Raw genomic sequence first — 19,970 nt, 5'->3', positions numbered from 1 at the left:
ACTTTTTGGTGCATATGGAAGTGGCGAAACAGTTTCATCTTTAATGGCAAATCATCCCCATTTCTAGAAATTTTCTCCATTATTACTGCTCTCCATGAATCTATCCCGCAGAAGCCTCCCAAGCAAATGAATCAGGATTGTATTGAGCCCCCTCGAGAGCTTTCTTCTATGCCAAGAAGTTTTCTTTGATGGAGCTGAACAAAATGGAATATGTGGCTGTGCAGTTCATATATTAGCAAATGGAAATAGCCATTTTCTCATTCATTGGAATGGTAGAAGGGGATCCAACAGTAAAGCTAAGGCGATGGCCCTAGCTGGGCTTCTAAGCTTTTGTCTCTTTCTTAATTTACATGATGTCTCAATATTTGGAGACTCAAAGGTTATGGTGGATTATTTTCTTGAAAAAAACAACATTCCCAAGCCACAGCTTGTAGGATGGTTGGATAGGATAAGATTCTTGTGGAATAGATCTGAGGGAGGCTCTACTCATCATATCAACAAGGCTCTCAACCAGCAAGAAGATGTCTTATCTAAAAAGGGTCTTCAGGAGGTTCCAGGTTTATGGTTTTTGCAGGATACTCCTACTATGCCTCTCCTATGATTTTTGAGTTGCTGATTGACAACATGGTTATTACACTGATTTCATGGCATTGTCTGGCCTTTTTTTGGTTTTCTTATCCATGAATATAGTTTGTCAGATCTATATTGGTTATATGTTTCCTGTGGATGGAAGAGCTCTATATAGGTCATATGATATTCCTCATGAATGTACATTTATGCTTGTTTATATTTCTTATATAAATGCAATCTTTCTTTTTCGTCCTGAAAAAACCTAATGTTAATTTTTATAATAATTATACAAACAAATTAATAGAGCTCTAAGTCTAAGTTGATAATGGTGAGAAGAAATTAATTAATAGAGTAGTTTAATGAAGCTATAATTTTATGTGGAAAATAGTGGAAATTCCAATAAAATTTTGACAAAAAATTAGCAGAAATTTTTGGAGATATGAGTTATGGTAGTTAAAGTTTAAGATTTTGGGGTTTACCGAGGGTTTTTGATGGTGCTAAATACATTTCCACTATCAAAAACATCATTTAAACACTCAAGTGGTTGGATTTTTTGCAAATAAAAATGACAAAATTCCGACAAAAAAATGGCTTTCTGAACAAAATTATATCCCTTATAAACAAATTCCTTATCTTTTAATTTTTAAAGATAATAAAATAAATTGATATTTAATAAAATAAAATATAATAATTATTATGTATTAAATCTAGACTGATACAATTATAAATAAATAAAAAATAATAAGTATTAGTATTGATATAAGTACATTTTAATTATTTTAAGTTTTAGTTTTTGTTATTCGGGTTATTTTTATTTAGAAATTTGTTAGAATCACACATTTGAGTTATGCATTGTAAACAAATTTGAGTTATGTAGTCTATCATAGTCAACCATGTTGACCATGATCGACCATAATATGGTTTACCATGATCAACTATGGTGTACATGGTCAACCAAGGTCATTTCTGATCAATCATGGTCTACTATGATCAACCATGGTCAAGCATAATCAGCCATACCATTGTCTACCATGATCAACCATTGTCAACTATGATAGACCATGGTCAATCATATTGAATATGGTCAATGATGGTCAACCATTTTGAATAAGAATATGTCACCATCAACCATTATCAACCACTATTGAATATGGTCAACATTAAATATGTTTAAATATGGTCAACAATGGTCAATATCAACCATTGTCAACATCTATATGCTCTAATATGATCAATAATGATCAACACTCTTCAACCATGATTAAACTCAATAATCATAAAAACTATTTTTGTAAAATTAACATTAAAATATAACACAGCCATATTTAATAATATTATTAATATAAACTAATTAACATATATGAACTATATCAATAAATATAAATATAATAATTTTAAGTCTAACCATAAACATATACATCTATTGCAATTCCTTTATATAATTAAATGTCGAGTGATTGCCTCTGACAATATTCTTCTAATATCTAATAATTTTATTTCTAAACATATGTACACAAATTCCAATTTTATATGTATTCTTGATGAGCAAAGCTTACTACGTCGTGACCATACAGAAAAGAAAATACAGTCTCTTTTTATTCTGAATGGTACGGTGGACAGTCCTACTTCGAAAACCCTGAGCCTATTATTCCAAGTGCCCGAGTTGACAATATTTTAAAGTTTGTTGCATCATTAAATTCATGTTAACTTTTTATACCATAAAAGAAACAACAATCCCGTTGACTCATTATTTCTTATAATGAGCAACATTTCAAAATTTCTTGCATATAATAAACGGAAACTGTTTATATAATAAACGGAAAACCAATCCGTTGGACTCGCGAAAGGTTGATTTGTTAATGAGTTTCTTATTTATTTATTTATTTATGTTTTAGCTTCAATTTTGTCGTGTTTGACGAGTGCCAGTTGCTCCAATAAATTGAATGTTTTCCTAATCTCGTTGAAGGTAATTAAAACTTGTTCCACTTTGTCCAGCTTCTAATATGTGTTGTGTTTTCTTCTTGCTTTCATTGATCAATTTGCATTCACTTGGATGGTTTTTTATTAAATATATGTCGATTTTTTTTATTAGAGTGAAAAGTATAGAGCAGTATGATTGTGAGATGGTTTTGTTTTTTTTTATAATATTTTTTTGGTTCATTTTGTCATAAATTTAGTGGGGATTTTTTTGGAATGGTAAGTTTGAGTTTTGTGATTTTCTCATTTAAATATCACAAGAGTTTTTTTGTCAGTCTTTTTGTCAAATTATGTTTAGATTGAGAAATTTTGATATAGGGAGCATTTAGATTCTCAAAATCACTCAAAGATTTTTTTTTGGCTTGGGCCACGTCAGTTCTTAATATGTTTGAAATTTTTCCCACAAAATTTCAAATCTGGATATAGAGAACATCTAAGCCCTCAAAATCACCAAAAAAGCTCATACAAATCTTTCATGAAGTGACTTAACAATATACTCATCACCTTACTGTATGGGCAAAAGAAAAATAAACTACCCAAACAGAGATAAATTTTTCATATTAAAATCATATAAATTTATTATAAATTTTTTAAATAAAAATAAAACAAATTCTAAATAATAATAGTAATGGAGTTTATCCTCCCATTAATGAATTTCGGAAAATTATAGTAATGGAGTTTATCCTCCCATTAATGAATTTCGGAAAATTATATTTTCGGTTTTAAGAATATAATATTGGATGAATTTTGGAAAATTATATTTTAGGTTTTAAGAATTATAATATTATAATATCTAAGTTAACTATTACAATTTTCATTACTTTGTCTACATTTTAAAATATTAAATTTATTTTAAAAATATTAAATTTCATATTTATTAATATGACATAATTGTTTGATTAAGAGTAAAATTATATATAGAAAATATTTAATATATAAAATGTAACTTATGTTTAAAAAAAGTTTAATATTTTTTCACTTTTTTATTAAAGATTAATTTTAAATACTCACAATGGTTGTAGCAGATGGTAAATCAAGGGATTTGAAACAATGTCTTAATACTTGTGATTTAATGTAGTGAAATATATTACATTATAACAATAATTGCAAAAAACTAATATTATTCCAAATAAAAATTCATATTGATAAAATTTTTAGATTCTAACTCCTTGGATTATGGACCATATTTACTGAAACTTATTCTAAAGTGTAATCTTCTTTCTACCTAATTCACTTGCTTGTTTCAATCCACATTGAAAAATTAATATTAGTAATATATGCAAACTCCAAATCCCATCATACTCACTAAAACTTATTCCATTCACTAACTGTTATGCCTTCAACAACAATTTCTTTTGAAGTAGTTTCAAAGTAAAATTGAAACTACATTGACTAGACCTACCCCATAACAACATATAATTATTACTGCCACCAAATATTTTTATATGATGTTAGATGTATACGTCAAATGCAGTAGTAAATTCTTATGGCCTTGCCTTGAGAAACTTAAACAAGTTGGTGAAAAGTGAAAAGGGATTGGACCCGGTATTCTGAGGGACTTGACAAAAATGGATGTGGTTGTCTCCCATCCTTCCCACTACTTGTTTAACAAGTGTACATGGTGTGGTCGTTTTAATGTCTGCAACACCCATGTTGGGTCAGCTGGGTGTAACTAGTCTACTCTGTTGATGGTATCCCTCCGCTCGGCTCACCTCACACTGTCTAAATCTCTTTCATGCAAAAATGTGGCAGTTGTACTATCATCACACTAATATCATCTTGAGATTTTCTGGTTACTGCTACTTCTACAAGCTTTTTGCAAGCAACCATAGGACCTCCTGCTAATGGTAAAAGATTAGGTTGCTTCTCGACGCAGAAAGGCCTGGCAATATCCACTGCTTCCTGATTACTTACTTTATTCCAGATCCCATCTGATGACAAAATTAAAAACTCACAATCAGATGTAATTTCAATCTTTCTCGTCTCTGGTTCAGCGGTTATCCATTCTTTCAAGTGTGAATCCCCTATTGCCCTAGATACAGCCAGAGATCCCTGAACTTGCGAAACTCCATGGCGGAGCTCCACAATTCCACCCAAATTTTCTATCCGTTGTCGCTCGTCCTCCTTTCCAGCTCGATGATCACATGTAAGGGCTGCAGCAGCGCCCTCTCTGCTCATAACTGCTCGACAATCCCCAGCATTGGAAACCACTTAGTTACCACCTTTAATCAGAGCGGTCACACAAGCAGTACCGCTGCCAACCTCCTGCTTCAAAAACTCAGCATCTGTTGTTAAGTATCCAGCTTTAACGGCCTGCTCAAGAAAGTCCTCGGTTTCATCTTCCATGCTGAGCATAGCGTCCACAATACTCTGCCCAAGATTTTCGGCAGTGAAAGCTGCAGCTTTCTGACCACCATGACCATCGAACACACCAAAAAAGGCCTCTCTGGAATCACCGAGAACATTGACAATGGCTTTGTGGGTATCCTCCATGAATTCTCGCCGACCTTTTCTGCGCGAAACTGCATATTGAGTACCCTCCTCATTCACCTCCTTAGGCTGCCCCACTGCCGGGCACGGCGCGTTTAGGCCCGACAGCTGCAGCGGAATATCCAGCCTCTGCGGTCGTTTCCTTTTGAGAGCTGGCAAAGGGAACTTGCGGACATTCGAACCATTATCCTCCGAGACATTGACACAAGAAGGGAAAGGCCTCTTGGCCGAGCTATCCCCGCTCTCGATCCACAGCATATTTTCGTTCTTGATGGTTAAAACAGGCCTCAGCTGAGACCCCACACAATTTGCGTGGATGCCGCTGCTCCTGGGCGTCTGGAAACCATGATTCCTTGGGGAAGCTGCCCATATCTCAATACCAGAATTGTGTATAGAGGGAGAATTCGCTGCTACAATGCAAGCCATGTTAACAATCAGTGGATCTGCTGGCGATGATGGTTCACTTTGTTGATACCTTCGGAAACCTTTGTATTGTTGTTGCCCTATCACAGGATCTCTGCAACGGTGATAAATAAATGAACTCTTCTCTTGTTTCAATTCAGTTGAATATGTCTCTCCGAACCTGTTAAACATAGATGATTCCAGCATTCTTATCGCGTTCAATCGTTTCATATGAGACGAGATTTTGGAAAAAGTCGAGTTTTCAATTATTCAGCATGTGCCCAGTCAATTATCCACTTACTACAAACGTCTATGTTCCTCATGATTGAAAAATTCTATATCATTTAACGCCCTGACGATAATGGCAGCGACCTCCGCCGTCCATCCATGACATGACAAGGCAGACATGTTCCACTTGGCATATCGCTTCTCATCTTCGTTCATAACCTCGTGCAAAAATAGATCCTTTCTTCATTCTGGACTCCAGAATTGTTACTGATACCAAAGTCTAAGGGGGTGGGCCGTTGGGAATGGTAATGGATGCCAGGGTTAGGCGGGTACGTCCACCACAGGTGTTATACACTATTGATTCGCGAACTTGGTATTTTCCAATATAGTGACGATGTCCAAGTCTACTTGCCAAGTGCGCTCAAAGTCTAGAAATGATATAATATGGACATCAATCAATGAACTTTCTAATTCTGACATGCTTTATTATATCATTAGCCAGCGTGAATTTAGTCTCGGTAAGCCGTATTGGTTAGAAGAGTGTTTCCAGAATTTTCTGGAAGCTGCAGAAATCGTTTTTTTTCCCAAAATGGTTTAAAATTTAGTAATTGTATTCCTATTAAGATTTTTTAATAATATTATATTTTATTATTAAAGTTTAATAATAGAGTTGATGTAAGTTAATGATGCTTTTTGATGATGTGTTGCAATATAAAATTAGTAAAATAACAATATGTTAATTTCGAAAGATAATTAGAGATGTAATCCTATATATATATATAAATTGTCAAATTTATTAGAATTGGCTTTTCAAGAATATAATTTTTATTTATAGGAATTATGTGAAATTTGAGTTTTCTAAACTGGTATATATTATTTTTTATACAAAATATAATCCACATGTTTCTATTTTTCTAGCGATTGAGTATCTAAATGATGGAATCTTGGTAAAAAAGCTTGTGGAGTTGTAGAAAACATATTGTTCTTTTGCATAACTAAATTTGCAATCTTAATTTTATATATTTTTAATTTATGGAAGTCATTATATCTTTGAAATTATAAGGCCCTCTATTAGTACAACTTAAAAAGCTTGTGGAGTTGTAGAAAACATATTGTTCTTTTGCATAACTAAATTTGCAATCTTAATTTTATATATTTTTAATTTATGGAAGTCATTATATCTTTGAAATTATAAGGCCCTCTATTAGTACAACTTAAAATGGTCTTACTGTTATCAAACATCCCTTCTCTTTTTACATTATAGGTCTTAAAGTCCTCTAGTGCACCATATAATTTTTTTCCAAACAATCAACACCCTTATAAGTCATAAGAGAAATACACTAGGGATGTATTTTAAGATTTTGACCTATTAATTTCAAAAATAAACAAGGGATAGAGAGATAGATAGTAGACTCTCTATGGGTATATTTCAAAAATTGATGTTTGTATGTTTTTGCAGTCCAAACCACTAGATTCATGATCATGAATCTATATCTGAATTAACCAAGTTTTCGTGCATGTTGGATTCCTACTCAGAAATATTTAAATTTGAAAGAATAACTTCGGCATAAATCACATGTAGACAGACATTTGTGGACGCGTTTCGAACCAACAAGTGTGATTCATCGTCATGACAAGTTGAAGAAACAGATCAGCGTAGCATGTTAAATAGTCTGAGCAGAGACTCCAACAGCTAAATCGACCAACGGCTAATTTTGACCTTAGGACCCACGTTAAATTATTATTCATTAATTTAGTATTATTATTTTTAATATTAATACATAAAATATTTTTAATGGTTAGTTTTAAAAATTAATTAATTAATTTATTAATATTTATATATATATTAAAGTTATAATATTAGGTTATTAAGATAAAAGTTAGGGTTAAAAAATAAATAAAATACTTTTAGTGGTTAGTTTAAGAAGATAATTTACTTATTTATTTAAATTATTTAATAATTATTGTTAATATAATATATGATGATGATGATGATGATGATGATGGTTAATGTCCTCTGAGACCAAATAATGATCTATCGGACCTAAATAGACAACTTATTTATTTTGATTTAAGATTTTATTCCTATGCTCAAAAAGCTTGGAGAGAAGCCTCCGGAGTTCACTATAATTTTGGCATTGTAAAAGGCTAGGAAGGTTAGTATTGTAACAAAGATTGTGAAATTGAGATCTAATGTGGTTGTATGCAGGGCACTCTAAGAGGAAGCGGTTTTCATCCTCGATGCTCCTATTCTCACAAATATGGCAGATCCTTTCCATCCATGGCGTTTTAGGAACTGCCCAACGACTTGTTTCACTATGGAGCTCATGAGAATTCGTTCTAATCTTTGCTATATTAATTTTCTTCTTTGAGCTAGTTAAAATAGAGAGATACTTTTGATCTTTAAGGGTGGGGTTGATGACCTTCTTATAATAACTTAATTTTCTTTTAGATGCTAAATCTTTCTCACACCACAATTTTTCTTTGAACTTAGAAGTAACAATATCTTTAATGTTACCCGGATGCGGGTGGCAACCTGAGGAATTAATGCCATGCATGCGCAGAGGGCAGCTGGCGATGACAGAGAAGAATGTAGGTGGTTTAATGCGGGTATTGAAGGCGCATTAAAGCTGGCACGCGATCGAGGTACGAGGAGGAGGGATATCAGTATGGCGCTCATTCTGTGGGTTTTCATTGCTCTGGCTCGTTCTGGAAAGGTCGAGGTTCATCTGCTCTTGGCTTGCAAAGGTTTTATTTGGGGGTCCTGGTCTCAGAGGAAGCGGCCATGGAAGCTTAACATCCCCCTGTTGCTCAGCCTGCGGTTTTATAGTTGGTATCCTTGCGTCGGGGTTGGGTATCTCAAGCCAGTCTTTGCCTTCTGTATTTACTGTCTCAGGTTAGTTTCCGGCATTTCTTTTGCAAAATTCAGGTCAGTTGCTTCTGTTGTTGCAGGTGTTTGGGTTGAAAACAGGATTCTCTTGGTCGGGGTGGGGCATTGTCTTTGTCTGTGGGTCTGGTCTTTTGCTTGCGTCCACAGAGTCAGGGTATTTCCAGTTAACGTTAGGTACCCACTCAGAATTGATTTAACCTGTGTGTTGTTCATCCCTCATCCCCAGTCTTTGGGTGTTTGTAATCTGTTAATTGATCCTTCCATGGCCCCCCGTCGTCGCGACATTCCTCGGAGAGGAAGCAACACAGGCTCCCGAGGAGGGCAAGGGAGTAGGGGAAGCCCTGCTCCTCGTCGTATATCCCCGTTAAGTATTGCCTCGCCTTCCAGTCCTCCCTCAGAAGAGTCTGGTCCTTCTCTGTACAATTCGCTGCACACAGCAAGATTCAAATTCAGAAGCAAGCGTCACAGGCCGCTTATCTCTGCACTTCTGACGGTCATTTTCTCGGAAGAAGACGACGAGTCATCTAGTTCAAAGGAAGAACCAGAGGATCAGCCACCTTCTCAGGACATCAGTGCCTCCCTGAGCAGCTTGGCGGTAGATACTCTCAAGGGCTCGGCGGCGGCATACGAAGAGGTTGGTCAAGCGGAAGCTGGCGGTCAGCGGAACTCCCCTCAGGAGAATGTCATAGCCTGCGAGCCAGCAAATAGGTATGAAAGCGTCTTGTATCCTGTGCTCCCTCCGGGTGTCAGTTTAATGGATGTAGAAGATAATGTTATGATAACGTGGGAGCGAGCCCCGGACAAAGCTAATGATAATGGGACTGGTTTCCCTGCGCCCTCAGCTTCAGAGAAATGATTCAGTTCATGGTTTCCCAGCGATCGTGGCGAACTCTCAGCGTGCTCAAAAGCTGGGAGTTTATTTTGGACTCTGTTTTTGAAACTGCTGTAATGTCATGTCTAGTTTTTGGGTTAATAGGGCTATGTTCAGGTGTCAAATTTTGAACAAGCATTTTGTAATCCATGAGAGCACAATCATCTGCAAAGATTTTTTGATCGAGGGCTGGCCATGGCACCCTCAGAGGTTTAAACCTCTCTGTACATATTTTTTATTCTTTTTTTAATATAATAGATCAGTCTTTACTCAAAAAAAAAAACAATATCTTTAATGTTATTTATGTTTTGCAAAGCATCATTCTCATTGACCTCCCAATAGTTTAACCAGGCCCTTGTGTCTTTATGCCATCCTCGGTTAAGCCTTAGGTGGTTTTGGATGGAATTTAAAGCTAGCTTAGGAAGTCTATGATCGTCTATGTTATTGAGCTTGTGCTTGTACAACAGAAACCTGAGCATAACTAGGCTCTCAATAGGGGAAAGACCTGCTTCTATAAGGAGAATAGGATAGGGTGTATTACTTTTAATTTTCAGGTTATAAGTTATAAAACGCTTCTGGATTTGCTCAATCTTTCTCCATGATTCTCTCGAGATGCTGCAGCCCCAAACTTCACAGCCATATAAGATAACAGGAGTGACTAAAGTTTCAAAGAGGAACTTCTTTTTATCCCACATTACGAGGTTTGCTGTTTTACAATTATTTTCAAGACCAAAATAAGCTTTCCACCCCCCATTGATCCTTTTCTCAATGCTATGGTTCCAGTTGAGCTTGTGATGGATATCAATTCCTAGGTACTTGTAAGAATACACTTCCTCCAAGTTATTATTGTCATACATAAAATTAGCGCAAGTGTCCTTCTTGGATTTGATAATCATAACTTTTGTTTTGTCAGTGTTAACAGTGATACCCATGGTAGAGCAGAAATCCTTAAGAAGCTTGAGTTGCTTATCAAGATCAGAAGGGCACCTTGCCAAAAGAACAATATCGTCAGCATAGAGAAGAAGGATAACGACTATCCCAGCTAAGATTGTGCCATCAAATCCTGCTTCTTCTAAATAACCTTCGAGCTTATCGATGTAAATGCCAAATAGGGTAGGGGAGAGGGGACAACCTTGTTTAACTCCGATGTTACACTTAATATCTTTTGACCACCCCTCATTGTTCTTTAGCTTGGCAATTACATTCTCGTATAGCCTTATAACAGCAGCTCTCAACTCAAGAGGAACCTTTAGCTCTTCTAACCTATTCCAAAGGTTGTATCTAGGAACCGTATCGAAAGCCTTTCTAAAGTCTACAAAGCAACAAAATAAATTGGATTTATCATTACGACATTCCTCCACAATGATCCTAAGCGTAACAAGGTGGTCTGTTGTTGAGTGATATATATATATAATAGTAGGTTGTTAAGGACGAGAATAATTTCAATGGTTAGCTTAAAAAGTAATTTATTTATTTATTTATTAATAATCTCATATATATATATATATATATATATATATATATATATATATAATTAAAATCATAACGTTGGGGTTAAAAATATAAATAAATAAAATAATTTAAATGGTTAGTTAGAAAAGGTAATTTATTTAATTAAATTAAATTATTTATTATTATATATTAATAATATAGTCTTAATATAGGTAATTTATTAGTTTAATTAAATAAATTACCATTAAAAGTATTTTATTTATCTATATATTTTTACCTAATTTAACTTATTTCCATAAATAATAATAATAATAATAATATTAAAAATAATAATAATATTAAATTAATAAATAATAATTTGACTACTAATATGATGATGATGATGATGATGATTAACGTCCGCTGAGACCAAACAATGGTCTATTGGACCTAAAGAAACAAATTATTTATTTTGATTTAAAATTTTATTCCTATGCTCAAAAAGCTTGGAGAGAAGCCTCTCGAGGTCACTATACCTTTGACATTGTAAAAGGCTAGGAAGGTCAGTGTTGTAACAAAGATTGTGAAACTGAGATCTAATGTGATTGTACGCGGGGCACTCTAAGAGGAAGTGGTTTTCATCCTCGATGTTCCTATTCTCACATATATGGCAGATCCTTTCCATCCATGGCGTTTTAGGAACTGCCCAACGACCTGTTTCACTCTAGAGATCATGAGAATTCGTTCTAATTTTTGCTATATTAATTTTCTTCTTTGAGCTAGTTAAAATAGAGAGATACTTTTGATCTTCTAGGGTGGGGCTGATGACCTTCTTATAATAACTTAATTTTCTTTTAGCCGCTAAATCTTTCTCACACCACATTTTTTCTTTGAACGTAGAAGTAACAATATCTTTAATGTTATTTATGTTTTGCAATGCATCATTTTCGTTGATCTCCCAATAGTTTAACCAGGCACTTGTGTCTTTATGCCACCCTCGATTGAGCCTTAGGTGGTTTTGGCTGGAATTTAAAGCTAGCTTAGGAAGTCTATGATCATCTATGTTATTGAGTTTGTGCTTGTACAACAGAAACCTAAGCATAACTAGGCTTTCAATAGGGGAAAGACCTGCTTCTATAAGGAGAATAGGATAGGGTGTATTACTTTTAATTTTCAGGTTATAAGTTATAAAACGCTTCTGGATTCATTCAATCTTTCTCCATGATTCTCTGGAGATGCTGCAACCCCGAACCTCACAGCCATATAAGATAACAAGAGTGACTAAAGTTTCAAAGAGGAACTTCTTTTTATCCCACATTATGAGGTTTGCTATTTTACAATTATTTTCAAGACCAAAATAAGCTTTCCACCCCCCATTAATCCTTTTCTCAATGCTATGGTTCCAGTTGAGCTTGTGATGAATATCAATTCCCAGGTACTTGTAAGAATACACTTCCTCCAAGTTATTATTGTCATACATAAAATTAGCGTAAGTGTCCTTCTTGGATTTGATAATCATAACTTTTGTTTTGTCAGTGTTAACAGTGATACCCATGGTAGAGCAGAAATCATTAAGAAGCCTGAGTTGCTTATCAAGATCAGATGGGCACCTTGCCAAAAGAACAATATCGTCAGCATAAAGAAGAAGGATGACGACTATCCCAGCTAAGATCGTGCCATCACATCTTGCTTCCTCTAAATAGCCTTCGAGCTTATCGATGTAGATGCCAAATAGGGTAGGGGAGAGGGGGCAACCTTGTTTAACTACACTTAATATCTTTCGACCACCCCTCATTGCTCTTTAGCTTGGCAATTACATTCTCATATAACCTTATAGCGGCAGCTCTCAACTCGAGAGGAACCTTTAGCTCTTCTAATCTGTTCCAAAGGTTGTATCCAGGAACCGTATCGAAAGCATTTCTAAAGTCCACAAAGCAACAAAATAAATTGGATTTATCATTACGACATTCCTCTGCAATGATCCTAAGTGTAACAAGGTGGTCTATTGTTGAGTGATGCCTTCTGAAACCTGCTTGGCCTTTAGCCCGCTTACCTTCACTTTCAAGCCATATTCTTAACTTCTTTTCCAAAATACTACCATATAACTTGGCTAAGAGAGGGCTGATCATAATTGTTCGATAATTAGAGGGGTTATTTGTATCCCCACTTTTAAAAATAGGGATAATCAGGCTCTCAGTCCAAGGTTTAGGGAACCCTTGCTTGACTGCTTGATTGAAAAGCTTGTGGATGTGGGGGATGAGGACGGGACCTCCAATTTTTAAGATTTCCACCTGGTAACCTTCAATGTCCTTAGCTTTCCCATTAGCGAGGCGATCAACCCCAAACTTAATGTCTTTTAAAGAGAAAACTTCTTTTGCTGTGAGAAAGGTTTCCAGATTATTCATGACATTTGGAGATTCATAAAGCTTTTTAAGATAGGAATTCCAATCGTGAAGAGCAATTTTATTATTATATTATCAATATAATAATATCAAGACTATATTATTAATATAATATTAATTATATTTAATAAATAATTTAATTAAACAAATAAATTACCTATATTAAGACTATATTATTAATATATAATAATAAATAATTTAATTAAATTAAATAAATTACCTTTTCTAACTAACCATTTAAATTATTTTATTTATCTATATTTTTAACCCCAACTTTATGATTTTAATTAAAATAAATAAATAAATAATAAATATATATATATATATATATATGAGATTATTAATAAATAAATAAATAAATTACTTTTTAAGCTAAGCATTGAAGTTATTCTCGTCCTTAACAACCTATTATATATATATGTATTATATTAACAATAATTATTAAATAATTTAAATAAATAAGTAAATTATCTTCTTAAACTAACCACTAAAAGTATTTTATTTATTTTTTAATCCTAACTTTTATCTTAATAACCCAATATTATAACTTTAATATATACATACATATATATATATATAATTATTAATAAAATAATAAATAAATTTTTAAAACTAACCATTAAAAATATTTTAGTATTAATAATAAAAATAATAATATTAAATTAATGAATAATAATTTAACCTAGGTCCTAAGGTCAAAATTAGCCATTGGTCGATTTCGTTGTTGGAGTCTCTGCTCAGACTATTTAACATGCTAAGCTGGATCTGTTTCTTCAACTTGTCCTAACGATGAACCACACTTGTTGGTTCGAAATGCGTCGACAAATGTCTGTCTACATGTGATTTACGCCGAAGTTATTCTTTCAACTATTATGGATCACACAAGCCTCAATTCAAATATTTAAATTCCAAAAAATATGTGTACATTAATAATGCATGTGTGTTCTTGGTGTCAAGAATGTATGCACACTTCTAGTACTAGGAGCTTGCACACATTGATGTAGCTAGTGACTTTAATACATGGAAAATCGTTGAGCTGGCTTTCGTAGGGTGGGGAGGGTGAAAGAGGGAGGGATATAGGGGCCAAAGGAGAGAAAGAAGGAGAAAGGTAGAGAGAGAGCGGGGTGTGGGGAAGAATGAGTTAGTGGGAATTGGTCGTGGTGGGTTTAAGGAGGAGGGGAGGGTGAGAAAGGGAAGGATAAAGGCGCTAAGGAGGGAGAGAAAGGGAGATGTGGAAAAGAATGAGATGGTGAGGGTAGAGAGAGTGTGAGAGTCAAAATGTGAGAGATTAGGGAAGAGGGTCAGGAAGGGAGTGGAAGGACGATATTTTTGGTTGACATGGGGAGGAAGAGAGAGACAAATTTGGATGGGGGTGTTGTGAATGTGTGTATACGTGTGTGTGTGTCGGTGAGAGAGAGAGAGACTGTGCGAGTGAGTGAGGGGGGAGAGAGAGGAAGGGTGAGAGATAGTGAGATGACATGAGGGAGAAAAGAATGAAAGAGGGGGAGCAAGTGAGGGAGGGAGAAGAGAATGAGAGAGGGGGAGCAAGTGAGGGAGGGAGGGATAGAGAAGGACAAACAAAGAGAGAGAGAAAGAGAGGTGGAGGTTTTTGTGAAGAACACACTAAGTGAGAGAGGGAGGGATAGAGAAATAATGGAAGGGGGGGAGAGAGAGAGGATGGAGAGTGATAAAAGGAGAGGCGGGGGGAGAGATAGGTAAATGGAGAGAGAGAGAGAGAGAGAGTAGAAGATAGGGAGGAAAGTGGTGTGAGGGGGAAGAAGGGGGAGGGAGGGGAAGAAGAGAGAGGGTGGGGGGGTATTATTGTGAACTGTAGACTAAGGTAAGGAGGGAGGGATAATAAATATAGGAAGGGGGAGGGAGGAGGGTGGAGGAGATAGAGAAAGGATGGAGAGTGATAGAAAGAGAGAAGAAGAGGGGAGGGGAAGAGAGAGAGAGAGAGAGAGGGAGAGGTGAGGGAGTTGTTATGAAGTACAGACTTAGTGAGGGAAGGAGCAGGGAGAGAGAGGGGATGGAGAGTGATAAAAAGAGGTGGGGGGGGAGAGAGAGAGCGGGGTGGAGAGAGGAAGAGACAAATAAGAAGATTGAGAGGAAAGGGGTGTAGGGGGGAGAGGGGGAAGAAGAGAGAGACAAAGAGAGAGAGTGAGAAACACACACACACACACACACATATGTGGGGGAGAGAGGGTGGAGAGAGATAGAGATGGAGAGAGAGTGGAAGAAGAGATGGAAGAGAGGTGGAGATAGAGAGTGAGAGAGGACTAGGAGAGAGAGAGAGTGTGATGGGTGAGAGAGGGATATATGTAGAGAGAGAGAAAGAAGTAGAAAAAGACAGATATACGAATATGTAAATAGAAATTGAGAGATAAAAAGTGGGGAGAAGAGAGAGAGAGTGAAGGAGTTAGAGAGAGAGGAGAGAGAGAATGAGAGAAGTGAGAGAGGGATAGAGTGAAAGAAGAGGCTAAGAGGGAAGCATAGTATAACACCCTCCTCCCACATCTACCCAAGTAATCGACCAACCGGGGTAAATATGTGGCAAGAGGCTACTATGATTGGATTCAACCTCCTAGGTGACCTTAAGGAAGTGGAATCGATGGAAACATACCACACAGAGCTTCCACATCAGTAGCAAAACTCCCAAGAGCCATCCCACCGACTCAGGTAGCCAGCCCCTGAGACCAACTAAAGTTTTATACAAACAGAGTGTCTCTAGTATAGATTTATACATTAATACAAAGAGTCTCAGAAACCAGTTGTTCTTACTGATTTTGTTTTTTAATTTGAATAGATTGTTGAGGTTCTTAACTTCATTTATTGAATTATTTATGATATCATTAAGCATTTAGGAAAAACTATTATAGGCCTCTTCTTTGTCTGAACTTCAGACACTGTCATTACTATTATTTACTATAGTAACTTATTTACTTTTTCAAAGAATCATAGGACACATGCGCCCATGCATAATGATAACCACAATCAATATATAAATTAGGAAAATATCGGTTCACAAATGCATCACAGATATATTAAAGACAACTCATATTACACTTGTTATTTATCCATATCTATTACAATGACAATGTGGCATAAGCCATTAATTGGAAATGGAAATCATACAATATTTATCTTTTTTGTCTGCATTAAAACTGAATGTGGTCCTCTATCCACATCATCTCTTCCAAATGCCTCTCTTTCTTTTGGAACAAGTGTCATGTCCCTCCCTTACTACTGCATCCCTACTCTTGCACTCAGTCCATAACTTTTGTTCCGTTTTGCTCCTTGTATTATTTCAAGCATGCATGAACCTGAATATTTTCCTAAGACCATTTAATTTCACATACCATCCCTTTTACTTCATGGACCACTAAGCCTTTAATGCATATCGTCAAGTTCAAGTTTCTTTTTTTGCACAATAAATTGTATCATCCCTACCAGGAATTCTCCATTTCTAGCTCTACAATCCATGTCCTTAGACTTAGTCACTTCTTTGTTTTGTTATTCCAAACATTACAATATATGTACATTATTTTTAGGATGCAGCTCATATTAGAACCTTTTGTGAGACTATGACATAGACAATAAAACTCTTGAAAACTAATAACCATAAAATACCATTTTCTACTGTCTATTCTATTCTTGTTCGTTGATATGATGCAAAGTGAAAAAAATGTCAAAGTGCTCTAACTTTTTACTTATTTGTTTTGGCAAATAAATTATATATCAAACTAATAACTTTAAATATCACTACACAATTAAACCAAAAAACAACACAAATGTCATTTTGCAAAAAGATAGCTAAAAACGGTCACATTTGGGTTAAAAGTGTGAAGACACGTGAGTGAGATGTAAAAACCGCCACATTTGACAAATGAGTTTATTTTGAAATTCGAACCTTGATAGTGAGTGATTTCTAATCCACTCCTCGCGTTTCTAAGTCCACTCGATCTTTGGTAATTCTTAAATGATTTTTTATATTATTATTATTCATGGTTTAGTAGTCAGTAAACGGCACTGGTTATTTATGTTCATGTTATGTTGACCTGGTTTTAAAGCATTTTTCCTTAATAATTTTACACATTTTATGGATTCATTTTAATTATATATTATTAAATTTAATTACGTGTAAAAGTAAAATAATAAATTAATATATTCTAATACTTATTTAATAAAATAATTGTACTCTATTATGAAATTTATTTAAAATTTAAAAATATCTCAGATTGGGTGACTCTCGGTCTTACGCAGTGGGCGATGGGAGCTTCATGCAAAGCCATGTACCAGCCACCGCCGAACTCATGGGATGCACGAACAAGGTTTACTTATAGCAAGATTCAGAGTTAGTATGTCGCTTCCACTTAATATTGGGTTATTAATGTTAATTTTTATGGTAATAACCTAATGTTAATTTTTATGGTAATTATATAAATAAATGAATAGAGCTTTGAGTCTAAGTTGATAATGGAGAGAAGAAATTAATTAATAGAGTAGTTTAATGAAGTTATAATTTGATGTAGAAAATAGTGGAAATTCCAAAAAAAATTGATAAAAAATTAACAGAAGTTTTTACTATTCTTACTCTTGCCATTAGGTAATTAAAACTTGTTCCACTTTGTCCAGCTTCTAATATGTTTTTTCTTCTTGCTTTCATTGATCAATTTGCATTCACTTGGATGTTTTTTATTAAATATATGTTGATTTTTTTATTAAAGTGAAAATTATAGAGTAGTATGATTGTGAGATGGTTTTGTTTTTTTACAATATTTTTTGGTTCATTTTGTTATAAATTTAGTTTGTCATAAATTTAGTAGGGATTCTTTTGGAATGGTAACTTTGAGTTCTGTGATTTTCTCATTTAATATCACGAGTTTTTTAGGATATTGAATTTATTTATACATTCAAAAAAAAAAAATTAGGAAATTTTTTAGTACGAAATTCTTGCACAAAAAAGATAAAATCCTTTGATGTTTATACTACTCCAAAATAAGTTGTTAATCTTTTGTGGAGTCTATTGACTTTTACATGATTTCTTGTTATTTTTTGGGTGCTTTGGAGCATTGTGCAGCAATGGCTAATGTTTAAATAACTATACATTTTAAAGAATTTTTCCATAATCCAATTTTTAAATCCAAAAATATTTTTTGATATTCAAAATATTTTTTTGATGAAAACCATTTCTATGCAAATTCAGTCATAACTTGAATTGCTCTGTCTCACTATCACAATTAACAAAATGAAATTTTCGTAATTTGTAATTTGAAAAAGAAATAAACGCCAAAAATACAAAAGTAAATTTAAAAATATTTCTCCAACAACAAATAAAACAAAAATATTTATAATAAAAAAAATCTAAAATTAATAAATTAATCAAACAATTGAGAAAAAAATAATTCTTGATATTAATAAAAAGGAAAATAGGAAACTAACACAAATTAAGAATTACATCCCTATCTTTCTCATTATGGAATCTTCAAATGAAGAAATCCTTAAAACCGGGATGACTAAAACCAGGATGGCTCAAATAGTTTGGCTGCGGCGAGGGCTCTTGCAGGCCTGCTTGCTTTCTGTGTGTTTTTTGATATCCAGGACATTTCAATTTATGGCGACTAAAAAACAATGATTGACCATGTAAAGGGTGCCTACCACATCAGTAGTCCTCATTTGGCTGGGTGGATGGACAGGATTATGTTTTTCTGAGGGCGCATGAAAGATTGCTCCATTCACCACATCTTCCATTCCCAAAACGTCCAAGCTGACTGTCTGTCAAAGAAGGGGTTGACTTTAGATTCTGGCTTTGGTCCATGATGGTTTCTGATGGAGAGTTCTCTTGCTTCATCCAAGACTTTTCTATTCCTCGGTTATGAGTCTTTTTGGTTTTTAATTTAGCGTCTTTCTCTTCATCTTTTCTGCTTCCTCTAGTATATATCAAGTTTTTATGGCTGTCCTTATGCACTATCTCTTTTTGTAATATGTGTCTAGCCATATGATGCTCTTGTATTTGAAGATTGTTAGCTGTGAATATGGATTGATGATGTTGGCTTCCGTATCCTTTGGGAAGTCCTATTCCTACAGGTTTTTTGTCTCATATATGCTGGCATGCTGGCTATTTTTGAGCTCTTATGTACCATCTGAACTTTTATATTGACTCAATATAATACTATGATGCTTTTTCTCTCTGAAAAAATAGCTTTCAAAAGAAAAAAATCTCGAAATCCCAGGGTTGAGTTCTACCAACCGAAACCAAAATCCATTAAAATGACAAACCAACAAAATCGACAGATTTGAAAAATTGACATCGATATGAAATAATTGGCATCGCCCTCCCCATCTTAATGGAGATAACACGAGCTTCCGGAACAAAGAAGGGGAGGAAGGGTCTAAAAAGAGCCCAAGTTGAGTTACTAATGACATATACATACACTAATGGCCCATCAATACATATTCTATGTTAAAAACATTTATCATAATTACCCAATTTATATAAAAATATGTATAGATTTTATTTTCAAAAATGAAGCTCAAAGATATTCAATGCAATGTACTTTCCAATACCTCTAACCTAAATTCTAGAATCTATTGAATTTCATATATAGAATCTCAAGGAAATTCAACATATTGTGCTTTTTATTACCTTTAATCTAATACTATGCGTGGAAAACAACAACAAATTGAAGTGTGTTACTATATCCAGTTG

The 19,970-nt window shown here is 34.5% G+C and overlaps 1 pseudogene; it reads right to left on the bottom strand.

Moving 5' to 3' along the window:
- Nucleotides 1-4,269: 4,269 nt before the first annotated feature.
- Nucleotides 4,270-4,725, bottom strand: LOC149211732 (putative protein phosphatase 2C 32 pseudogene; annotated as a pseudogene).
- Between the last annotated feature and the right edge of the window lie 15,245 nt (nt 4,726-19,970).

The sequence above is a fragment of the Pinus tabuliformis genome, chromosome 1_1 (assembly GCF_031772625.1).
Source record: "Pinus tabuliformis cultivar Carrire ecotype Pingquan chromosome 1_1, CPIR1, whole genome shotgun sequence".
Lineage (NCBI taxonomy): Eukaryota > Viridiplantae > Streptophyta > Pinopsida > Pinales > Pinaceae > Pinus > Pinus tabuliformis.
The sequence above is the reverse complement of the archived record's forward strand: the minus strand, read 5'-3'. Positions and strand labels throughout refer to the sequence as shown.